This window comes from Lathyrus oleraceus, chromosome 7, assembly GCF_024323335.1.
Source record: "Lathyrus oleraceus cultivar Zhongwan6 chromosome 7, CAAS_Psat_ZW6_1.0, whole genome shotgun sequence".
NCBI classification, from domain to species: Eukaryota; Viridiplantae; Streptophyta; class Magnoliopsida; order Fabales; family Fabaceae; genus Lathyrus; species Lathyrus oleraceus.
The window spans coordinates 228660335-228686021 of record NC_066585.1 but is presented as its reverse complement, the minus strand read 5'-3'; the positions used below and the strand labels follow the sequence as shown (position 1 = coordinate 228686021).

At 42.5% G+C, this 25687-nt stretch overlaps 1 pseudogene; it reads left to right on the top strand.

Annotated features, from left to right (window-relative positions):
* The first annotated feature begins 575 nt into the window (after positions 1 to 575).
* The window catches only part of LOC127103083 (probable uridine nucleosidase 2), a 41781-nt pseudogene continuing 16669 nt past the window's right edge, over positions 576 to 25687 (top strand).

Here is a 25687-nt window from a genome sequence, read left to right as displayed (position 1 = left end):
TGAAGCTTTTATGATTTTTGGAAGATTGATGAAATAATTGAAGAAATTAATTGAATTTATATGGAGAAAATGGCAAAGCTGTAAATATGAAACTCATTAAACGGAACGACGCCGTTTTGGGCCAAGGAACGAAATGTTCCTATTGGTGGTTGGCTATGCACGCATGAAACAGAAGAAAATCTGGAAAATTGGCTTAGGGTTTCACTGTTCACTACCATCCCAAATCGTGATTTCTCAATTTTGCCCAGAAATCGAAATTGGTTATACCATGGTGTTCATCAAACATCATACAACAACAATCCAAACCCTATTTTTATTAATTTGAACTACAAAGCAAGAAATCAAGGGAAACATTTTCAAGCACCAAACTTCATCTCATCGTATCATCATGAATACACAACTATTTTTAAAAAGGAAAGCATCATGATGCTCAGCATTGAAAGCACTTTCTAAAGCATATGTCAATTTGAGAAAATAGGAGGGTCGAATCCATACCTTTTTTGAAGGGCAGCTTGTGTTCTTGGTGTTGTTTTGTGATGCCTTGCCAAAACAGATGAGCCTTCAACTTGCCAATGATGGATAATGGTGATGGTATGGCTCAAGACATCTTGGAAGTGCTTAGATCATGGACTGTCAAAGTTGAAAAATGCAAAGATGGATTTTTAGAGAATGAGATGAAATTGGCTGTTGGTGTTGCTGCTGTAACTGTTGTTGTTGTAATTTTGATGCTTTTTTGACAGAAAGAAGTAAGTGGCCAGGCTTTGGTTGGAAAATGCAAGTGAGGTTTTGGCGCTGCTGGCAGTTGGTTGGGTTGGCAGATTTTTAGTGAATGCCAAGGTGAGTGTAAGGTGATTGTGTGATGTAGGCTAAGTCATGTTATGTTGGTGGTCACAATGCAATGCTTCAAGTTTGGTTCATGCAGGGTTTGGGCAACCTTGGTTTTGGACAGGTTTTGGAGTTTGGCCAAAGCAAGGTGAATTTTGTTTTTTGGTGACAAGGTTGAGTTTGTTAATGAGACACTGAGATGGACAAAGGCAAGGCAAGGTTTAGTTTGTTAATGAGAAACTGAGATGGACAAAGGCAAGGCAAGGTTGAGTTTGTTAATGAGAAACTGAGATGGACAAAGGCAAGGCAAGGTTGAGTTTGTTAATGAGAAACTGAGATGGACAAAGGCAAGGCAAGGTTTAGGTAAGCTTTTAAGATGCAGGATGGCAGGGTGAGGTTCTTGACTGGTTTTTCATGGCCAGGTTAACTTATTGTGCTTGTAAGGTCTCGAGGATGCAGTGCCAAGGGTGTTTGCTGCAGAGTTTGGACAGAAAAGCAAGGTGAAGGCAAGATTCAAACATGACCTTCTGCTGCACTGTGGCCTATTATGTTTATTGACAGAAAAAGCATGGTGGTTTGTGAGATGTCTTGTGGCAGGATTGGTGCTCCCTTTTTTTTTGACAGCCAGAATGCAAATGGTAAGCAATGTGTGTCTTTTGAATGAGAATGCCCAATCTATTTGCCTTGGCCAAAGTAGTTTGTGATGCCCCTTTCTGCCCTTGCTGCTATTCCCTCAATATGCAGAAAAAGCAAACATCATCAAAGCTGCTATCTCATATGGTACAAGTATGGTGTGGAGGTCCTGTTTTGAGAAATTGCCAAGGTTTTCCCTCTCCTGCTGCAGTATTGTGACAGACCTTAGAAGAGAAAAAAAAAATCAAAGTGTTTTTGGTAAAATGAGTGTAAGATGGTTGGTTTGCCCCCTTTGCTTCACAATGATCAATATGCCTCTGTCATCAAAATGCCATGCTTTGTTAATACTATTGTCCTTGACAGCAAAAGTTATGGTTCATGAAGGTATGGTCTCTTTGAATTGTACAGTAGGATAAAGTTTTTTGGGTTGCAAAGCAAGGTTGGATTTTGGAGATTTGGACAGAATCCTTGGAAAAATAGCAGGGCCCCCTCTTTGAATGAATGCGGTTTGCAGGTTTTGTTGGAACTGTGGAGTTTGGCCAGCTTCAATTGGATTTCAAAGGACAGCTAAATGCACAATGCCTGCTGGACAGTACAAGGCCAGGTTAGGTTTTTTTTTGAGCAATTGCCAAGGTGTTTCCTCCTTTTCTGCAGTATGGTGACAGGTCTTTTTTTTTTTTTGAAGAGAAATGCCAATGGTGTGTGGTTTGTAGCTGCCTTTTTGTGACAGTGCTAGCCAAGCCCTTGTCTTGTGTGGCAATATGACAGAAAATTGGGGGGAAAATTCTGCTGTGAGAGTACAAGGTATGGTTGTGAAAGTATGGTACAAACATGTCCTTTTTCCAATTCTTAAGCAACTAAGCATGGCTTCTTGTTTTGCTGTTAATTTTAGGCTGCAAATGAGGCTTACTATGGCAGAAAACTTGCTGCATAATTGCTGTTTGAAGGTACCAAGGCATGGTTGTGGAAAGCAAGGACAAGCATGGTGTATTTGTACCTTTCTTACAATTCAAGTAACCAAGTATAGATTCACATGTGCTGCATAATTTGACTTTGCAAACACACTTAAAATGCTATTTATGAGCTGTCCCAATTGGCCAAATGCTGAAAAAATGTTTGAGTCAAAAAGTCAACTCTTGGTCAAACTTATATTTAAATGAAAAAGGTCAAAATATGCCATTTTGATTGGTGAAGTTTTGGGTCATGAAATTTATATTTTTGGAAAGAGGATGAAAAATGTGGTTTGTAGGAAAAAACCCCACCAAATTTGGCCAAACGGTTTGGGAGATATGGCCCTTTGAAGTTCAAGATTTTCTGAAATCGATTCGATCATAACTTGCCAACCACACATGGGAATTGAGAGTTCTAGGACTTTTTGGAAATGGGAGAACAAGATCTTCAACTTTCATGTTGGGCAAAAATTCATTTGAGGCTTGTATCATGATGTAAGTTTGAGGATCAAAACTTTCCATTTTTGGTAAGTTTCAGTTACAGGCCCAGTTTCCATTTTGGGAAATTTTGATCTGGCTTCAAATTCTTCCATGATGGTGTTTGGCATGATGTATGATGACTATTTGGACATGAATGAACTCTCACAAACCAATTCCAATCATCAAATCACTGATTAAATGGACAGTTGACCAACAGTTGACTTTTAGGGTTTCTGCCTGATTGTGCATTGACTGATGACTTCCAAACCCTAATTCCTTGAGAACTTGACTTCAAATGATGTCCCAAGTTGTATGAACTCTTGATTATTGACCATGGTGCCCAAATTCCACAAGAATGACCACCATCCATTGCTTTGACTGACAGTTGACCTTTTTTTTTGACTTTTGACTGTCTGTGTATGAACTGATGACCTCTGAGCCTTCAATCCTTGACCAAAATACTTCAAATAGACCTCCAAGCCATGTGAACTTGTTGCACAAACCCTAGGGCCTTGGTTCAATGAGAAATTCTTTTGCTTGCTTGGTTGACTGATCAGGAGATTAGTTTGACCTAATTCTTTGACTGTCTTGCACTTGAGGCAACTGAAACAATGCAGATGCTATGCAATGGACCATGATATGCTATGACCTAATATGAAAATGTATGTATAATGGTAGGTGCAAATTTGAGGTGCTACACCATTGTACATACATTTTCATCATTAGATCATTAGCATAACATAGTCCATTGCATAACATTGCATAGCCATTTGCCCAAGTGCAAGTCCAGCTGACAAATTAGGTCAAACTGGTCAGGAGATCAGGTCAAACAAGCAAGCATGTGCCATTTCCATTGAGACAAGGCCCTAAGGTTGGTTTATCAAGTTCATGTGATTATTTGATCATTGTGAAGTGGTTTGGACAAAGATTGGATGATCAAAGCTCAACAGTCAGGCTGAATTTCCTCAGAAACCCTAAAAAGTCAACTGTAGTCAACTGTGGTCAACTGTGCCTGATTTTATGGATTTGAAGGGGGGAGATGGATGGAAAGGCTTCATTCATGTCCATACAAGTCTCATTTGACATACCAAAGATCAAGGTTGAAGAAAATAAAGTCAGATGAAAATTTTCCTAAAATGGCAGGTGACCTGTAATTTCAACTGCCCAAAATGGAAAGTTTTGCTCCTCAAAATTACTTCATCATACAAGCTTCAAATGGAATTTTGTCCAACATGAAAGTTGAAGATCTTGTTCTCCCATTTCCAAAAAGTCCAAGAACACTCATTTCTCATGTGTGGTTGGCAAGATATGGTCCAATCATTTTCAGAAAATGCCTAAATTCAAAGTGCCATAACTTTCACATGGAAAGGCCAAATTGGGTGATCTTTCTTTGAGAAAACCACATTTGACATGAACTTTCATGGTGCATTATCACATTTCATCAAAAATCATCATAGCAAAATGGCATTTTTCAAGTGGACTAATTTGCATTTTTGGCATGAAAAGGTGATTTTGTGAATTACAAGCCATTTGCACTTGGGACCAATTCCAACACATCATGAATGACATTTAGAACTTGCTTGAACTGATTTTGGACTGATACATTGACTTCATAATGAAAAGGGTATTTTGGCCAAAAATCACAAAAATGCATTTTACACTAATCACTTGAATTTGCTTAATTGAGATTAACATTTGGATTAGCATGAGGTATAAAGGCCTAATTGTAACAGAAATGCATAATCACAATCACAATTCTCAGATCCAAACTCCAAAATTCACCAAGATCTCAAATTCTCTCCAAAGTTCTTCACACTTTTTTTTCAACTTTCCTTTGAATTTCTTGATCCTTTTTGTTTTCTCTTGTGATAATCATCATCAAGAGGTACTATTGTAGATCTGTTTTCACCAAATCATGGCCAAGGCATCAAGGAATTACCACTGTTGAAGTAAGAACACATCCATGGCAGTTTGAAGATTCAACAACCTGGAGCATAATTGGGCTATAACACGTGTTCTAATCGCCTCCTACACCAGCAAGCATCATCTGTTTTGATCATTTGCAGCTCGAATCCACCAAATCAGGACCTGCATAGCTTCGAAGGTTAGAAATCGATCTTCGCCATTGCTGAAATTGAGATGTGGTTCTTATAGATCTTAGTTTGTAGAGTGCAATGCGATTTGTAGAACTGGAATCCATTAAGATTTGAGAGAGAAATCTTGAATTGAATTTTGAATGTAAAACCTATTCTTGCTCGATCTGTTCAGTACACTAGGAATTAGGAAATTTCATGTGGATATTGTGATTGTGTTAGCTTAGACGGTTCCAACCATATAGGATTTGTTCATTTTGGTGAAAGATTTGTGCATTTGGATTTTCTGGAGATTTGTTGGATGAACACGATGAAGAATAGCTGCAGATGCTTGTTTGATCCGTGTTTTGCCATTCCAGTTTGAATTTCTTGTTTCCCGCTGGATTCAACCAATCGCGTGAGGCCACTGAATAAATGAAAACTTTGCGTTTTGTCCCTGGCTCCGTGTATTTACCATTTTGCCATCCGCGCCTTTCAATTTCATTTGAATGTTTAAATAAAAATTTCATTTCATCACATAACTTCTAAAAATCATAAATAATTCTTGGATGATCCAAATTGAATGAGGATTTTTGTGTTGATCTCCAAATTTTCTCTAGTTTTTGTAGGTATGATAATCAAAGTTGTGCCTGATTGATTTTTGATTTTGCCTAATGATTTTGGACATGTATGCTTTAGGTGTATGTTCTACCATTTCCTTCATAAAATGATGATGCTTGTTCCAAAATGTGTGAAATTTTACATGGCTATTCTTGACTCTTCCCTGGTGATTTTGATGTATAGTTTGCTAATTTTGAGTTCCTGGTTTGATAGATATGATGTGCTCAAGTTGAGTGTGATGATGTGTGTCACACTATGTTATGCCATGTTCATGAATTTTGTTTCCATGCTTATTGAATGTATTTTGCTCTGGATTTTTGCATGTGATTACATCTGTATGTCTAGTTTCACCATGATTTTTTGTAGGATTTGTTGATCAATTTCCTATTTGATGGGTATTTTTGTTTGCTGTTTACCATTTTGTGAACTTTTCTTGAGTGATCAACTTACATGGCTTGTGAAATTCTCATACCTTATCATATGAAGACGAAATTTGGTGGAGTGATTCTTAACATGTTCAATGTCATTTTGGCTTTGGTCCCATTCATTTCTCATTTGTTTTCACTGTTTTGCTCTTGCTTGAAGTTGATGTACACTTTGTGACCTAGTTTGGATTGATTTTTGCATACCATGAATTCCTGATTTTAATTTCCTTACTTCCACTGGTCCAAATATCATGAACTTTGACATGATGCTCATTGAATGTGTTCTGTTTAGACTTGAATTTTTGTGGAATTTATTGAGCTGTTTTGGTATTTGTTTGATTGTGATCATTCTGTTTGCTCATATGTGGTTCATACTTGCCTAGTTTGACTTAAATTGTGCATGAAAGGAATTTGGTGCATAGTTTTGATGTGAGACCAATTGGATTCTCTTCTTAATTGATTTATCTTGGTTTTGATCATTTTTCACTTGCTGTTTTGGATTTTTCATCTCCTTTTGACCCTAGTCTTGGACTAGTGGTTTGTGATCTCACTTTTGAGTTGTGTTTCAGGTTAATAGCACAAATGGCCTATGCTTGATGATGTGCTTCCATTGGAGTTGACTTGTGACTTGTGTATAGCTAATTTTGACTTTGTTTTGCAGGGTTTGATACTTGATTTTGAGCCTTAGTGGCTTGCACCTTGGTGCATTGGCTTGTGTTTGTCTGTGTATAGTTAATTGTGAACCATTTGCTGTTTAGTTCTGTGATTGGTATACTGATTGTATTTGATTGATTTCAGGTACATTAGTTGCTAATATTGCTTTGCTTTGCTTGATAAGCAATTTGCACTGAGGTATAACATTCTTGTCTCCATGTAGTCTGGAAGACCTGGCCTGTTACTTGGCCAGGCACCTGTCTGAAGTCCTCCTTAAGAGGCGATGTTTGTGCTTGTTTACTTTTGTCCCCAAGCAGGTAAAGACCTCTATGAGGCAATTGGCGGATATAAGAGATATGCAATCTATCTCCAGCTATTCTGTTGAGTCGTCCCTTTGCTCACACCACTGTGTTGATGCATTGAGGACAATAACCCAAGATCTTGTACATTGTACAATTGTGTCAGAGTCTTAAGTGTAGAAGGGTTCCCACTTTCTGGACCCACACTTCATTGTCTAAAGCTCTCCCTGACCAGGGATAAGAGCTGTGAAGTCTCATCTTCACTCACCTTTCATCTGGCTTCACCTTGACTCTCAATGTCAAGGTTAAGAGCTAACCTTACCTTGATACAGAGGCTTGTTTGTCGAGGTTGACATGACCCCTCGACTAAAGCCTAGCCTTGATGTTTGAGCCCCTTGTTGGTGTGTTTATTTCATGTTGTATGTGCTTGTGTGGTGTGATTGTATCCCCTAGGTTTGCTAGACTCCGCGTAGTCTCGTTTGCATGTCAATTAAGGTAGCACGGTTCCTTCGTATAGGACTTCCTTTCTTGCTTGAGCTTTCCTAAAACACAAACAAACATTATCCCCTCTTAAGGATACGTCAACTCCTTCTACTACAGGTGAGTAAGTCTCCAAAGGTCGAGCATCCGGTAGATTGCGCAGTGACGTTATCCACTTAAAAATACAAACCAACAAGAATAGTTTAGCCGAACTACGGCAACTCTGATTCTCATATCCAGATGAGATACGTAGGCACGAGATGCGATGTCTTGTCGAGTTTGACTAACAACTAACACTAATTCTTTTCTCTCGCTCTCGTTGCGATTGAGACCTTCCCCTTCTCTTGCCCTAGTTGCAATCGAGACCCTTCTTCTTGTTGTGTGCTTGGAGTCCGGTATAAGTCCATCAAGTGGCATCTGGTTTCCAGTGTGGGTGTGTTTTGGTTCGGAAGCCGATGTAAGTCCAGCGATTGGCATTCGGGTTCCATGTTTGCCCTTGTTCGTGTGGTTTTGTTTGTGCGCGTGAGCCGAGCTATGAAAGCTCTGATTCTTCTTCGTCCAAGAAGATACGTATGCATAGGATGCAACATCCTAGCGAGCATGTGTTTTCCCCGGGTCGAACTACTTTGACTCTGATGTCTATGCTTGATAGACTAAGTAGGCTCAGGATGCGATATCCTGCCGAGTCAGTCTTGTTTGTTTTCTTGTGTCTCTTTCAGCCTGTGTAGATGTTTATTTGAGCAGTGTTTTAGCAACCATTTCCCTTCCTATTATGCGTGGATCCCGTCGAGTACGACGGATGCGTAGGGGTGTGTCGCATTACGCGAAAAACCGGCGGGAAAATAAGAACAACAGAGCCGCCACCGTGCGTTATTTATCCCAAAAGAGGGAAAGGAAACGCTCAGAGTAAACCTGGAAAAAGCATGGTCTCGCGACCAAAGAGAATGGGATCGGGAGTCGGTTATGCGAAGGGAAGGTATTAGCACCCCTACGCATCCGTCGTACTCGACGGGATCCACGCACAATAGGAAGGGAAATTGGTTGCTAAAACACTGCTCACACACACACACACTGGCTGAAAGAGACACAAGAAAACAGACTGAAACTGACTCGGCAGGATATCGCATCCTGGGCCTACTTAGTCTATCAAGCATAGACATCAGAGTCAAAGTAGTTCGGACTGGGGAAACGACACATGCTCGCTAGGATGTCGCATCCTATGCATACGTATCTCCTTTGGACGAAGGAGAATCAGAGCATTCGTAGCTCGGCTGACACGCACACAAACAGAAACAGGCAAAGGCAAACGTGGAGCCTGAATGCCAATCACTGGACTTACATCAGCATCCGAACCGAAACACACACAAGAGGGCAAACATGGAGCCCGACTGCCAATCACTGGACTTACGTCGGCATCCGAACCAAACACACGCACACTGGAACCCGAATGCCACTCGATGGACTTACATCAGCTTCCAAGCACACAACAAGACACAGGATGTGGAATGCCAATCGTTGGGCTTACATCCATCTCCTGACACCAACATAAGAAGAAGAAGGGTCTCGATTGCAACTAGGGCAAGAGAAAGGGAAGGTCTCAATCGCAACGAGGGCGAGAGAAAAGAATTAGTGTTAGTTGTTAGTCAAACTCGACAAGACGTCGCATCTCGTGCCTACGTATCTCATCTGGACATGAGAATCAGAGTTGCCGTAGTTCGGCTAAACTATTCCTGTTGGTTTGTGTTTTTTAAGTGGATAACGTCACTACGCAATCTACCGGATGCTCGACCTTTGGAGACTTACTCACCTGTAGTAGAAGGAGTTGACGTATCCTTAAGAGGGGATAATGTTTGTTTGTGTTTTAGGAAAGCTCAAGCAAGAAAGGAAGTCCTATACGAAGGAACCGTGCTACCTTAATTGTCATGCAAACGAGACTACGCGGAGTCTAGCAAACCTAGGGGATACCATCACACCACACAAACATATACAGCATGAAGTAAACACACCAACAAGGGGGCTCAAACATCAGGGCTAGGCTTTAGTCGAGGGGTCATATCAACCTCAACAAACAAGCCTCTGTATCGGGGTCAGGTTAGCTCTTAACCTTGCCATTGAGGGGCTAAGGTGAAGCCAGATGAAAGGTGATGAGGGGTGTGCCTCATTGCTTCTATCTCTGGTCAGAGAGAGCATCAGACAAGGGAGCGTGGGTCCAGAATGGGGGGACCCTTCTACGCTCAGGACATAGACTCGACTGTACAATGTACAAGATCTTGGGCTTGGATCTCAATGCTACAACCATGTAATGGGAGCAAGGAGAAGACTCACAGAATAGTGGGGGATAGATTGCTTATCCCTACCTTCCACCAATTGCCTCAAATGAGGACTTTTCCTGCTTGGGACAAATATAAACATACACAAGCATTGCCTCTTAAGGAGGACTTCAGACAGTTTGCCCGGCCAAATAACAGCCGGGTCTCCAGACTACATGAAGAAGAAAGTTCCATACCTCAATGCCAATTGCCTATAAGCAAAGCAATGCAAGTTCTTAAGAGAACTGAGCAACTAAGCGTACCTGTACAAAAGTCAAACAGAATCAGCATCCCATTCATAATCAGACAACAATATAATGACCAATTAACAATCCCAATGATGTGCATAGCACAAGTCCATGTGGACCAACATCCTACAAAACAGCCACATTAGTTTACAAGTATCAAGCAAAATATCCCAAATGTGAAACAATATCCTTAAGCCTTAACCTCTTAACCTGAAAAGCCAAAGACAAGTTCAAATGTAAGTGACAAGACCACTAGGACTAGCCTAGGGTCCAAAAGAAGGAAAAATCCTAAAACAGCAACCAATTCATGATCAAAGTCAAGCTATTTCAATAACAAAGGGATCCCAATTGGTCCCATATCCAAACTATGTACACATCTCAATCTATGCAACATGTAAGGCAAAGGGAGCAAATGTAAATCACATATGAGCAATCAGCAAGATCACATCACAAAAAATACCAAAACAGCATGGAAAATTCCACAAAAATTATATCCTAAACAGAGGACATTCAACAAGCTACATGTCAATTTTTAAGCCATTTGGACTAGTGGAACTATGGGAATTAATTCAACATGACAAAGCATGCAAAAACACAATCAAATGAAGTCATAAAATGTACATTAACTTCAATTCAATGGTAAACAGTGACATTACATGGGAAATTAGTAGGACCAAAGCCAAATGAAAGCTACACATGTCAGGAACTATTCTACCAAATTTTATGGTCATATCATTCATTATGCTCATTCTATGCACAAAATAAGGCAAACTAGTTCAAAGGAAGCACCAAGCCTACAAACAGAACTATTGCATTCAAATCCACATCAACACAATCCCAAAAATTCTCAAATAATTTACACCTAAACAGGGGATATTCAAGGTCTACCATGTCAAATTTGAGCTCAATTGGGCAAATGGAACCATGTCAATGAAAATCAACAAAAACAGACACAATTATAGGCTCCAAATCACAACATCAACACATGCTTCCACTTCAAAAATTCATAACTCAATGAAAACAAAAAAGAAATGGATGAGACCAAAACAGGGAGGTCCTAACAGGTGTATACTACAAGCATGCCAAATTTCATGATCATACAGTACCATATGAGCATTTCTCAATCAATCTACCAACCTATATCACACAAGCTTTCACAATTGGTCAACAGAAATGAAAAATCACAAACAATTTGAAAATGCAATGAAAAATTCCATAAAAATTCACAAAGCATCTTAACATGTTAATGATTCACCATGCAAAGTTTCACATCATTTCAACAAGTATAGACCACTCAATTAAATCCAGCAAATTGACATAAGGAGGTGTGACACACATTGTCACACCTAAGTTACAAAATTCACAACTACATAACCAGGTATCAAAAATGCATGAAATTTACATGGAAATAAACCTCATCCAGTCAAGAATCATCACAAAAATTGGCAAGAATTTATTTTACATCATGTGCATTTCACAATGGAATTAGTCAAAGGTAGCAAAAATGGACATGTATGGAAGAACCCTAAGTCAAATACTATTTACACCAAGCACAACTTTGACCAATAGGTCAAAAAAATTCTACACAAGTCAAGGAAGTCAACACAACAACTCTCACATTTTTCTGAATTTTCTACATTTTTCTATGAATTTTTAAACATGATTATGTATTTTTTAGGATTTTTTAGAATTAATTAAAATTAATTAAATGAAATTCAGTAATGGCATTATTGTAATTCTTTGCGCGGGGGCGGTAAACTTGGAATTCAAATTTTCAAAACTTTTTATGGATCAAACGACTCAATCTCATCATCTTCAACTCACAGATTTTCCAGAAACACAAACGAGGCTCAAGAACATGAAATTCACGAATCCTAACCAAAATGCACGAGAATACATCCGTTCGAACCGTATGATCAAGGAGAATACGAATATGCTTTCCAATCGTCCTAACAACTCCTAAATCCTGTGAATCGAATGATCTAGGGTTTTAGATCCAAACTTCGAGTTACGATTTCTAAGCCTACAATCAACCATCTGCAATTCTAAGAGTATCCTCGTGATCTACATGACATGCCCTACCACACGCATACAATAATTGAACGAAACGCGACGATCGGATTTCGAAGGTACCTGTTATGCAGTAGTGAATTCGATGGAATTGGCGCGTGTTTGGATGAAACAGAAGCAGTGCAAGCTCGTGGCAGCAGTATGTGAAGCTCAGGTTTGCTTAACTTTGCTCCTGTTGCTCGAAATCCACAATCACCATGTGAGGACCTTGAATGTGCAGCTGCAAATCGTGGATCTATAGAAGCCAATTCCACAAAACAGTTTGAGAAGAGGTTCAATAGAAGTCGCAGCAAAAGGAATTGCTCAAATTGATGAAGAAATGAGAGAGATTTGATCCAATTTGCAATGAGGAGTTCTTGAGAAAAATTCAGAAAATTGGAGGGAATTTTGATCTAGATTTGTGAAAATGTGGATTCTGTTATGTTTAGGGAGTAATTAAGCTTATATATGATATCATAATCCATGCTTAATCAAGGTAATTAACCAAATTGAGAGATTAGCAAATTGTGCATTTTCACTCAAAATGGCCAAAACACCCTTCCTTCAAATCAGTCCATATACCAGCTCCATTTTGGTTCAAGCAAATCCAAAATATCACATGTGATGTGTAGAAACAAGTCCCATTTCCATTGGTCATGTATTTTGCAATTTCACCATGTGGTAGAAAAATGTCCAATTTTGCATTTTCATTCTTCGAGCCAAATCTCAAATTATGAAGCCTAGCCATGAAATGATGATTCAAACACATTCCAAATGCCATTCCTGAGGTGTTGCAAAAAGTCCCATCTCAAAATTCCAAATATTTTGACATTTGGACAATTTTGCCCCTGATCTAATTTAACAGTCCAGTTGAAAAGTGACTTTTTGCATTGGCCACCTTTGGAAAAATCCAATGATGCACCCTTGAAGTACATGTCAAATGGAGTTTGTGCATATAAAGAACTTGCAATTTGGACAATCCATGTGGTAGTTATGGCCTCCTGATTACGGGTCTTTTTTGAATTTCGTCTGACCATATCTTGCAAACCACCCATGGGATTTTTGAGTTCTTGGACTTTTTGGAATGGTGAGAACAAGATCTTCAACTTTCATGTTGGACAAAATTCCATTTGAAGCTTGTATGATGCAGTTATTTTGAGGAGAAAAAGTTTCCATTTTGGGCAGCTGAAATTACAGGTCGCCTGCTATTTTTGGAAACTTTCTGTCTGACCTCCAAATCTTCAACCTTGGTCTTTGGCATGTCAAATGAGACTTATATGGACATGAATGAGGCCTTTCAAACCATTTCCCACCTTCCAATCCATAAAATCGGGCACAGTTGACCACAGTTGACCACAGTTGACTTTCTAGGGTTTCTGGTTGACTGAACAATGACTGTTGACTTCTGAGCATCCAACCTTTGGCCAAACCATTTCAAAATGATCCTTGGACCATATGAGCTTGAAAAAACCAACCCTAGGGCTTTGTCTTAATGAAAATGGCACTTGCTTGCTTGATTGACTGATTCTCCTGATCAGTTAGACCTGATTCATCAACTGAGCTTGCACTTAGGCAAATGGACAATGCAATGTTATGCAGTGGACATTGTTAATGCTATGACCTAATATGAAATGAATGTACAAAATGGTAGGGTGCAAATTTGAGGTGCTACAGCTGCCCCTATTCAATCAACTGGGAACCCGAATGGATGAGAGCAATGGCTGTCAGACTTTCAGGGTAAACAGGGATTGAATACCAAGTACCGTAGAAATTTGCACACTGCTGGGAATTTTCCTTGTTGTTTTTTTCTTTTCTACCTTCTCTTCAAAAGCACAACCACATCCAGACATCGACACACGATGAATGGGGAACAGGAATCTCAACTAGATGCCAGCGGACAACTAGGAAAAACTCAACGTTTACCAAGACCAACGGAGAGGTAAATCAACTCTACTGGGGATAACCAGGAAAGGATACAACCATACGTCAGCGGACGCAATGGGAAAAACTCAACGTTTACCAAAACCAACGGAGAGGTAACCAATCATCATCGGATGAATGGAAAGGGATATACCACCATACGTCAGCGGACGGGATGGGAAAAACTCAACGTTTACCAAGACCAACGGAGAGGTAACCAGACATTAATGAATGAATGGAAGGAGAGATACAACCATACGTCAGCGGACGTAATGGGGAAAAACTCAACGTTTACCAAAACCAACGGAGAGGTAACCAAACATCATAGGATGAATGGGAAGAGAGATACAACCATACGTCAGCGGACGAAATGGGGAAAAACTCAACGTTTACCAAGACCAACGGAGAGGTAGCCAAACATCATAGGATGAATGGGAAGACTCGACCAGACGTCATAGGACGAAAGGGAGAAGCTCGACGTTTATCGACACCAACGGAGAAGGAGAAACTCAGCCAAGACGTCATAGGACGAAAGGGAGACTCAACGTTTATCGACACCAACGGAGAAGGAGGAAACTCAGCCAAGACGTCATAGGACGAAAGGGAGACTCAACGTTTATCGACACCAACGGAGAAGGAGGAAACTCAGCCAAGACGTCATAGGACGAAAGGGAGACTCAACGTTTATCGACACCAACGGAGAAGGAGAAAAGTCAGCCAGACGTCATAGGACGAAAGGGAGACTCGACCAGACGTCATAGGACGAAAGGGAGAAGCTCGACGTTTATCGACACCAACGGAGAAGGAGAAAACTCAGCCAGACGTCATAGGACGAAAGGGAGAAGGAGAAAGCCACTTCACGAGGGAAAGGCACCACAACCGGAAACCGAATAGGACGTCTACTGGGAATTCTGGTTAGGAAGTCAACCAGACATTAATGAATGACTGGGAATGATGTATACAATCAGACGTTCGCGGACGAATGAGAAAAACTCGACGTTTATCGAAACCAACGGGGAGGTAAATCCACTTGGGGAAGGGTACAACTAGACGTCATAGGACGAATAGGAAAAACTCGACGTTTATCGACACCAACGGAGAGGAGGAAACTCTGAGGGGAATCATCTGGCCTTACCAAACGATCTGTGGGGAATAAACAACTAGACGTCAGCGGACAGCTAGGAAAAACTCGACGTTTATCAACACCAACGGAGAGGAGGTTCAACTGGGGACGACCCTGTGGGGAAGGATATCAACTATACGCCATCGGACGCATAGGAAAAACTCGACGTTTATCGACACCAACGGAGAGGAGGAATCTTCACTAGGGAGAGTGAACACAACCAAATCATCAACGGATGATCGGGAAAAACTCGACGTTTATCGACACCAACGGAGAGGAGAAATCTTCATTAGGGAAGGGATAGCGACGTTATGAACATCGAAAGAGGATGTTTACCGACATCAAAAGAAGACCAGACACTACGCACGACTGGGAAATCACCGAAAGATGGTGCTTACCGACACCAAAGAAACAACACACGCGGGTGCTGACAGGATACTGACATCTACAAGATGACAGGGCAAGACTGAACACTTGCGGGGGGTCTCACTGGGGAACAAGGTCACGACAGCGAGCAAACAGGAAGGAACACCAAGGATACCGGGTTGTAGGTATGAAACAGGTGACCGACCAAAGCGTGAATTGGTTTGTGTTCCAAAACACTCAACATCCTGAAGAGGGCTAGAAAAGCAGTCTTGTTAGAGGATGGACATTCGATTCCATAGGGAATACGAATCTTACTCGACTGGGGAGGACGACTTCGACCCAAGAGCGCATGAGACATATCATCTATAGCCGTCAAAACGTAGATAACATACTCGCATGGAAGATTATCCATAACCGGATTGGTTGTTAAATGGATAAATCAACCGACATCATCCTGAAGAGAGCAAAGGCAAACTTGTTAAAGGATGGATATTCGATTCCACAAGGAATACGAATCTTACTCAGCTGGAGAAAACAATCAAAGGACTGACCAGAGAGTGCATGAGACATATTATCTATAGCCGTCAGAACGTAGATAATATACTCGCATGGAAGATTATCCATAACCGGGTTGTAGGTTGTTAGATGGATAAACGACCGAAAAGAAAGGCATCGTGTACCAGGAACAGGTATGCAAAGATGACCAATCAAAAGAGGATAAAGTTGCTGACTCGGAGCAAATACCCAAAAGAAAGGGGGAGACCCACTGGGGACAATACTGCTTGATCAAGGCAAGTATCCAGAGGGGAAAAGAATATCAATACCGCAAACCGGATACTGATAACTGCAAAGAGGGGATTACATCTACCGGTTAGTAGGAAGAAAACCACGGAAAAGTAACCGTCATCAATCATGATGAGAACAAAGGGTTAACTCCACCAAGGGGAGAACGTGGGATTTTACAACTACCAGCTTGTGGGTAGAAAACCACAAAGATAGGACTTACAACTACCGGTTTGTAGGTAGAAGCCAACCGACAGAATGAACCACAAAGGTTACCTCTGCTAGGGGATGAAAGTGGGATTTTACAACTACCGGCTTGTAGGTAGAAAACCACGACGATAGGACTTACAACTACCGGTTTGTAGGTAGAGGCCACAAATTCCGCTGAGGATAAGATGAATGAGTGTCGGTTAGTGAGAAACTATTCATTTATGCCCCAGGGAAAAACAGGAGACAGCCACAAGGAAGCCAATTCAGGATCGATCCAAAAAGGCAAACTGAACCAAGACATCCTAATGAGGAAAGAACTCACTAGGGAAAACCCATCCCAAGGGGAGGGAACGGAACCAACCGTCATCCACGAGGACACAACTCGTGGGGAGTGCAGAAGGAAATGACAGACATTTTCTGCTTAAAGGGTCAACTCTACATGGAGAGATCAGACACCCCCACATCTGCTAAGGAAAAAGATCCAAGCTGGCAAGATGCTACCAATTGGGGAGTAACAATGATGGGGATACCCCCTCACTTGCGGGGTCACTTGTTGGGAAAACACCTCTCTCAACCCTGCTGGGGAACCCAATTCTGAAATCGACCCAAGCGATGCTAAACTCTTTCCAACAACCCATTCTTGGTTAATTCACCACGGCCTCGGGCTAATGGATATGCTTGCAATGCAGATGCATGAGTTTTTTTTTTTAGCGTAATGCCCCATGATTATGGAAATGCCACGCACTAATGATGCAATATATTATGCTTATCTACATGATGAATGCATAAACACGCGTCTCCTCCAGAGACAACACTGAGGAACTCCAGGAACTGCACTGAGGATCTCATTACCACGTCAACTTCCACCCTGCTGGGGAAAGACAAACCTTGCTGGGGATGAACTCCATCGAACCCGAACTGCTCGGCGATTATCCTGCTAGGGGAGGCAACCCATGCTTGTCTCTACGGGGGGTGATTTCACCGGACTCGATCCGCTTGGGGACCTTGCTGGGGGAGAACCATCAACACAAACTCTGCTGGGAAGACAGCTTCAGAATCACAACTCCGCTGGGGATACGATAACCTTCAGGCTTGCTGAGGAGGCACTGATCTCGAACCTGCTAGGGAGATGACACTCTCAAACCCATTGGGGAAATACGGCCTATTGGGCATGGAACACCTGTCGATTCGTCGAACAGCGGCTCCATCGTCCACCCACAATGTCAGCTTTTCACTTTTGAGGACTCTCAGACTCATCTGGACTCTTCTGATTCATCCCACGAAGATCAAATTCCTGGGGTTCATGCAAACTTTCCAGTCCTTAGACTTTGAAGAGTCTTCTTGGTTAACTTTCCAGGATCGTCGTCGTAATCCTTCACCATCCTCTCATTATTCGTCTATCCCTTGCCCCTGGTTGGACTCTGTGGGGATCTTCTGTCAAAAGGCTTCATATCACTACTTGCCAGCGAATGAAGATATCTAACAGCACCTGCACAAGAGATTGTTAGATAAAAGCGTGCCCTAGGCGTGCCAACACTTCAACATCTTGGTCACTCACACTTCCGAATAAGATTTCCAGATTTCAATCTCATAAGCATGCATCGGAAGGGGACCAGTATGTTTCAAAATGCAAATATTCTTATCAAAACGAACGGATGTTTTCGTAATCAAAGCGGTAATGAAAACAAAAACAAAACTATTTGACTGAACACATATTTTATTGACTGAAACACAAAGGATGGCTCAGAATCGAGCAACACACAGGAAGCAAACCCTGGAAAGAGGTGATTGCGCATAAAAGAAAAAATCTACCCTAATGGCAATGTGAAACCACGATCTCATCGGGTTCCAACTCGGTTATACCCCATATGTCCTCAAGACTTTCCTCACCTTCTGTCTTCTGAGCAAGACGCTTCCGATCGATCTCTGTCGGAGACTAGCCAAGTCATATCTCAAGCACAAACGATCATGCCGGACGCAGTTGTTCGTTTCAATCCCTCTTTTGCCTTGACCGCCCTTTCAGGTTTCGGTCCACCGGGATACCCATTTTTGCCCAAGTCGCCCTTGTGGGGTTTTCGACTTGCCGGGTGTACAGTTCTCTCATTATCCCTAACTTTTGCCCGAACCTTTTCTCTTTTTTTCGGTTCGCCGGGATGCCCCTTTTTTGCCTGGACTATTTTATTCTTTTCGTCCAGCGGGTCTCTTTTTCACGAAGTATCTTTTAACTGCGTCCGCATCTGCAGGGGAGGGAAAATCCTCGTCATCCGTGGTCGTCAGCAACAAGGCTCTGTCAGAGAAAACCTTTTTGACCACGAATGGACATTCATAACTGTGTGTCCGCTTGCCCCACGATCGTTGAGGAGGAAGGATCCTTTTCAACACCATATCTCTCATGATACCCACGAGGTCCAACTTCTCGGTTAACAACACGCTTCATTCACTGGGTACAACTGCCCCGCGGCAAATAACTGCCAGCCTCTTTTCCTCAATCAGGCTTAACGCGTCATACTGAGTCCTTATCTACTCATCCTTTTCAAGTCTACGTCCAACGGGACTCCATGACGAAACCTGGGTCTCAAATGATAGTGCAACTTTCATCCCAGACCCGAGTGAGAAAGGCGTTGCCCCAGTAGATGCACGTACCGAAGTACGACACTCAGGATACCAACGTCGTACTCAGCCACCATCGTTGGGGCTTTCAACTGTTATCGGGGAAGCACTAGCTCATTCACTTTAAACTCTCCCCATCAGACATCAGAATCCGTTCGGATTCAGGGTCAGGCCCCTCCTCCGGGATCGGTCACTCTCAATCTTTCGATTTGAGTACCTCGAGATGTCCTCATCAGGGACTCCAAACTTCCTTGATTGAGAATCATCGATGGGTTGTTAGGCGAGATAACCATACAATACCCTCCTCTTGATTGCTTTCTGGGAGGTACACCGAATATCGTATTCAGTCGACACCATTCGCCCTCTCGCAACCCGTCTGGTCCATGCTGACTTCTCAAGCACATACTTGATCAGATCCATTTTGGACATCCACAAGGTGGTATGAACCAGCATATTGTCTCAGTCGGCGAGCAGCCTATGCCAAAGTACATCAAGTTTTTCCGAACAGTGAGTGTATTGTTTCACAGTCGACAAACTTTTTGCTTGGGTAAATTGCATGCTCTTTTCGACAAGACTAGTCATGCTGACCCACCACACACCTCCTAGACCTCTTGAGGGCTGTCAAGTACCAAATCAACATTTATTTCTTCCAAGGAAGGTATCAGAATCAGAGGTTCCTGCTACTCATTTTTCTTTCCATGCCCCTTGGCAGTCATCATTCCACCTGACCATTTGATTTCTTTTCTCTCTTTTTTTTGTTTGTTTTTGGTTCAGGCGTTTCTTGTATTGTTTTTTTATTTTCTTTTTTCTTTTTCTTTCTCTTTTTTTTTTTTAGCAGGATCGACCTCGACTCCTCTTTCGTTCACAATAAGCCTCGGCAACTTACCGGACAGCACTCCACAAGTGCACTGGTTCGGACTCAACCTCAGTCTGAGTAGTTTCGATCCGGTCAAACGATCTGCCCCAGATCCGCCGGATGCCCCTCTTCTGCTTGAGACTTTGTCATCATGTCATCAACATGGCATTCGCTTTCACGATGAGTCATATCATGAAACAAAGTCACCGTAGCCCTTTGATCCGTGGCACCGACCTTCTTCTTCACTAGAGGATAGTCTTCTCTCGATGGTAGCTCGTGCCCCACAACATGGGTATTCCACCCTGGTGTACCTTGATGCAACCAGGTGAAGATATCAACCTGCTCTTTCAACAGGGCTACCATTCTGTTCTCGACTCGCCTCGGAAGCAGCTTCAACTTTCATTTCCCTTCTGACCTCGGCGGTACTTGGGATTATAATCTTGACCCGCTTCTCGTGCGGTTGAATCACCTTCTCCTCTTGTTTCAACAACCTGGCTATTTCCAGCAGATCACAATCTTCTTCGCCTTCTTCTTCGGCATGATAGCTTGGATTGCCGAAGTCATATAGAGGTGTAACCAAATTGTTATCGATGAGATCAGGAGAGTAATCATTTTTGTGGTTGGAACGAGACCAGTTCAAAAGGAAAACGAAAAACATTGCCATTTTTATTTTTTTAAACTGCAAAAATGAAAAACAGGGAACACCGCTTTTGATCACAAAAACATCCATTTATTACTGATGCAAAATGTTGCAAAAATGAAACACATGAGGTGGCCCTTACAATGGACCAGTACGTTTCGGGCAAAACGTATGGCTTTCATGCAAACAAAATTAACACAGAAAAACTACTCTTCTGGATGAGCGACAATGATGCTTTTGGAGGCCTTCTAGTTGCCTGGTACGCACGACTCTATCCACAGCTCGAGCTCGCGGTCGCGGTCGATCTCTTCACTTACTGAACAAGCATGATCAGAATTCAGCATTCCTGCACTGACGAAGATGTACGGTGGACGACGTCCTCTGTTTGGTCTAGACGACTCTTGATCTGGATAACCGATCCCAAACATGTCTGCCTTTACCACAATATCAATGATCCTGCCCCAGCCTCGGGCCTCTTTGTTCTTCACCACCTCTAGAGCTTGTTTATAGGAAGAAATGGACAGCTTTTTCTCTTTCTCAATAACAACAGCATTCTCTACCTTGATGGTTTCAATTGCTTGACTGGGTGTTTCAAATTTTTCATTGTCCATTTCCACCATCTTCTGGGTCGTGTCCCTCATCAATCCCTCTGTGGTGGCAGCCGCACAACAAATATCAACAACAGGGAAAACTCCATCCTGCACCAGAGGTTTTGGGGTCGTAGGCATCGGACCCTTTAACTGATCTTCCTCAGTCATCTCCATTCCTTTCTTGACTTTCTTCACCATCTTCATCTTTACAGAACTCTTCCTGGGTACAGGGTTGACATCCCCATCCATGATCTGTGCCAAGATGATGATCTTTGAGTCCACCATGTCCTGGACGACATGCTTGAAAGCCCTACAACCCTCAACGCTGTGCCCGGGTGCCTCAGAATGGAACTCGCACCTGGCATTCTCATCATAGTGTGCGGGCCTCTTCTGTTGTGCTATGGGAATCAAAATCCTTGGCCGGACTAACCCCAAATCCCTCAATCTCCTGAGTAGAAGGGTGTAGGTCACAGGTGGTTCCTCGAACTGACGTTCTTCCTTTTTCTTCTTCACCTGGCTCCTAGCTCTTGGTGCCTTCTGTTGAGGTGGTGGTTGTTGCTGTTGAGCAGGTGGATTACCAACAGGAATGGTTACAGCAGCAGCGTAAGGATGATAACGATCCTTACTGCGTTCTTTCTTTGCTGGCACACCGCTTGACTCAACCTCTTTTTTGAGCGGACCACTACTAGAGAATTTCTTCACTACAGAGTCAGAGGGATTTGTCACTTCGGATGATGGAGCTTTTCCCTGAACTTTCTCCTTGATCATCCAGCCCTCAATCCTTTCCAACCTCTCGGCCATGGCTTTCTGCCCCGAGGCAAGCCCTTGCACAACACTGAACAAGTCCCTCATCATCTCTTTCAGTTCGAGGATGTCGGCGCTGGGAAGATCCATCAGCTTGGATTTGGTAGACCCTTAGCAGGTTATCTGAACAGACAAGCTATGCGCACCGGTTGACACCTACAAAACAGCAAATGGGTTAGTATGACTCACACATGCAATGTCTATCCGTACTAGGAACATTCTGTCCTTGGATTCCGGTTTCATCGAGACAGATAAAAATTTATCAACAATGACATCTGGATGTCTCTCAACCTGAGTCTCTGTTAAAAATAATGGACCCTGAGTGCGGACAGACATGAGTTGAATGCAGATGAATGCGAAATGAGACCGATGCAAATGCATGAATGCAGGTCACTGTGCCACCAAGTCATCTGAAGACCCATTCTCTGAACCAGTCACTGTCAACTGAGTCATTATAAATCCGACTTGGGGAGTTCTGAAATAAACGGAACTGGAGATTACATCACCATCATCACAGGAACATCCACTGAACGGATGACAATCAGATCCTCTGAACCGGTACTCTCAATTCAACCCGGGGATCCGAAATAAACGGAACCCGCTGATAAACCACGGACAGAACTCCGGCGTCCCAGAAATAAATGTCCATAATTCACAGTCACCATCAGTACCAAGAGTCACCAACAAGTCCCCAACAAATCAGCAGCTGTACCTGTAATGATCATTCCCTCCCCACTCACGGGTGTCATCTAGGCCAGGGTAAGGTCGAAAGAAACGCAGCATACATAACCTTTCGCAGAAATACTATCATATACACACCCGAAGTATGTAACGACAGTATCCCACCAGGGTCTGAACTGCTCGTGATATCAATGTTCCGCTAAGTGGCGCCATACCACCCGCTTCCCATGAATCACTCTATTCCTAAGTTTCCTAGATTGCACTCATAGCCTGGGTATTGGGCCTTTTACCTCGAGTAACTCCCACCCCAAACAGAGAAACACAGCCAGCACAACAGATGAATATGAATGAACGCAAACATTAATGCACACAATAAATGCAAACAATAAATGAAATGAATGCAATAAATAAAGCAGCAGATAGCAACCAAAGCCCTAACCTAGAGAGCGCTAGGAGAGACTCGCTTAGGGAAGAAGGACCAGCACAGGTCAACTTCTCTAGTGTCCCCAGCAGAGTCGCCAGCTGTCGCATTACGCGAAAAACCGGCGGGAAAATAAGAACAACAGAGCCGCCACCGTGCGTTATTTATCCCAAAAGAGGGAAAGGAAACGCTCAGAGTAAACCTGGAAAAAGCATGGTCTCGCGACCAAAGAGAATGGGATCGGGAGTCGGTTATGCGAAGGGAAGGTATTAGCACCCCTACGCATCCGTCGTACTCGACGGGATCCATGCACAATAGGAAGGGAAATTGGTTGCTAAAACACTGCTCACACACACACACACTGGCTGAAAGAGACACAAGAAAACAGACTGAAACTGACTCGGCAGGATATCGCATCCTGGGCCTACTTAGTCTATCAAGCATAGACATCAGAGTCAAAGTAGTTCGGACTGGGGAAACGACACATGCTCGCTAGGATGTCGCATCCTATGCACACGTATCTCCTTTGGACGAAGGAGAATCAGAGCATTCGTAGCTCGGCTGACACGCACACAAACAGAAACAGGCAAAGGCAAACGTGGAGCCTGAATGCCAATCATTGGACTTACATCAGCATCCGAACCGAAACACACACAAGAGGGCAAACATGGAGCCCGACTGCCAATCACTGGACTTACGTCGGCATCCGAACCAAACACACGCACACTGGAACCCGAATACCACTCGATGGACTTACATCAGCTTCCAAGCACACAACAAGACACAGGATGTGGAATGCCAATCGCTGGGCTTACATCCATCTCCTGACACCAACATAAGAAGAAGAAGGGTCTCGATTGCAACTAGGGCAAGAGAAAGGGAAGGTCTCAATCGCAACGAGGGCGAGAGAAAAGAATTAGTGTTAGTTGTTAGTCAAACTCGACAAGACGTCGCATCTCGTGCCTACGTATCTCATCTGGACATGAGAATCAGAGTTGCCGTAGTTCGGCTAAACTATTCCTGTTGGTTTGTGTTTTTTAAGTGGATAACGTCACTACGCAATCTACCGGATGCTCGACCTTTGGAGACTTACTCACCTGTAGTAGAAGGAGTTGACGTATCCTTAAGAGGGGATAATGTTTGTTTGTGTTTTAGGAAAGCTCAAGCAAGAAAGGAAGTCCTATACGAAGGAACCGTGCTACCTTAATTGTCATGCAAACGAGACTACGTGGAGTCTAGCAAACCTAGGGGATACCATCACACCACACAAACATATACAGCATGAAGTAAACACACCAACAAGGGGGCTCAAACATCAGGGCTAGGCTTTAGTCGAGGGGTCATATCAACCTCAACAAACAAGCCTCTGTATCGGGGTCAGGTTAGCTCTTAACCTTGCCATTGAGGGGCTAAGGTGAAGCCAGATGAAAGGTGATGAGGGGTGTGCCTCATTGCTTCTATCTCTGGTCAGAGAGAGCATCAGACAAGGGAGCGTGGGTCCAGAATGGGGGGACCCTTCTACGCTCAGGACATAGACTCGACTGTACAATGTACAAGATCTTGGGCTTGGATCTCAATGCTACAACCATGTAATGGGAGCAAGGAGAAGACTCACAGAATAGTGGGGGATAGATTGCTTATCCCTACCTTCCACCAATTGCCTCAAATGAGGACTTTTCCTGCTTGGGACAAATATAAACATACACAAGCATTGCCTCTTAAGGAGGACTTCAGACAGTTTGCCCGGCCAAATAACAGCCGGGTCTCCAGACTACATGAAGAAGAAAGTTCCATACCTCAATGCCAATTGCCTATAAGCAAAGCAATGCAAGTTCTTAAGAGAACTGAGCAACTAAGCGTACCTGTACAAAAGTCAAACAGAATCAGCATCCCATTCATAATCAGACAACAATATAATGACCAATTAACAATCCCAATGATGTGCATAGCACAAGTCCATGTGGACCAACATCCTACAAAACAGCCACATTAGTTTACAAGTATCAAGCAAAATATCCCAAATGTGAAACAATATCCTTAAGCCTTAACCTCTTAACCTGAAAAGCCAAAGACAAGTTCAAATGTAAGTGACAAGACCACTAGGACTAGCCTAGGGTCCAAAAGAAGGAAAAATCCTAAAACAGCAACCAATTCATGATCAAAGTCAAGCTATTTCAATAACAAAGGGATCCCAATTGGTCCCATATCCAAACTATGTACACATCTCAATCTATGCAACATGTAAGGCAAAGGGAGCAAATGTAAATCACATATGAGCAATCAGCAAGATCACATCACAAAAAATACCAAAACAGCATGGAAAATTCCACAAAAATTATATCCTAAACAGAGGACATTCAACATGCTACATGTCAATTTTTAAGCCATTTGGACTAGTGGAACTATGGGAATTAATTCAACATGACAAAGCATGCAAAAACACAATCAAATGAAGTCATAAAATGTACATTAACTTCAATTCAATGGTAAACAGTGACATTACATGGGAAATTAGTAGGACCAAAGCCAAATGAAAGCTACACATGTCAGGAACTATTCTACCAAATTTCATGGTCATATCATTCATTATGCTCATTCTATGCACAAAATAAGGCAAACTAGTTCAAAGGAAGCACCA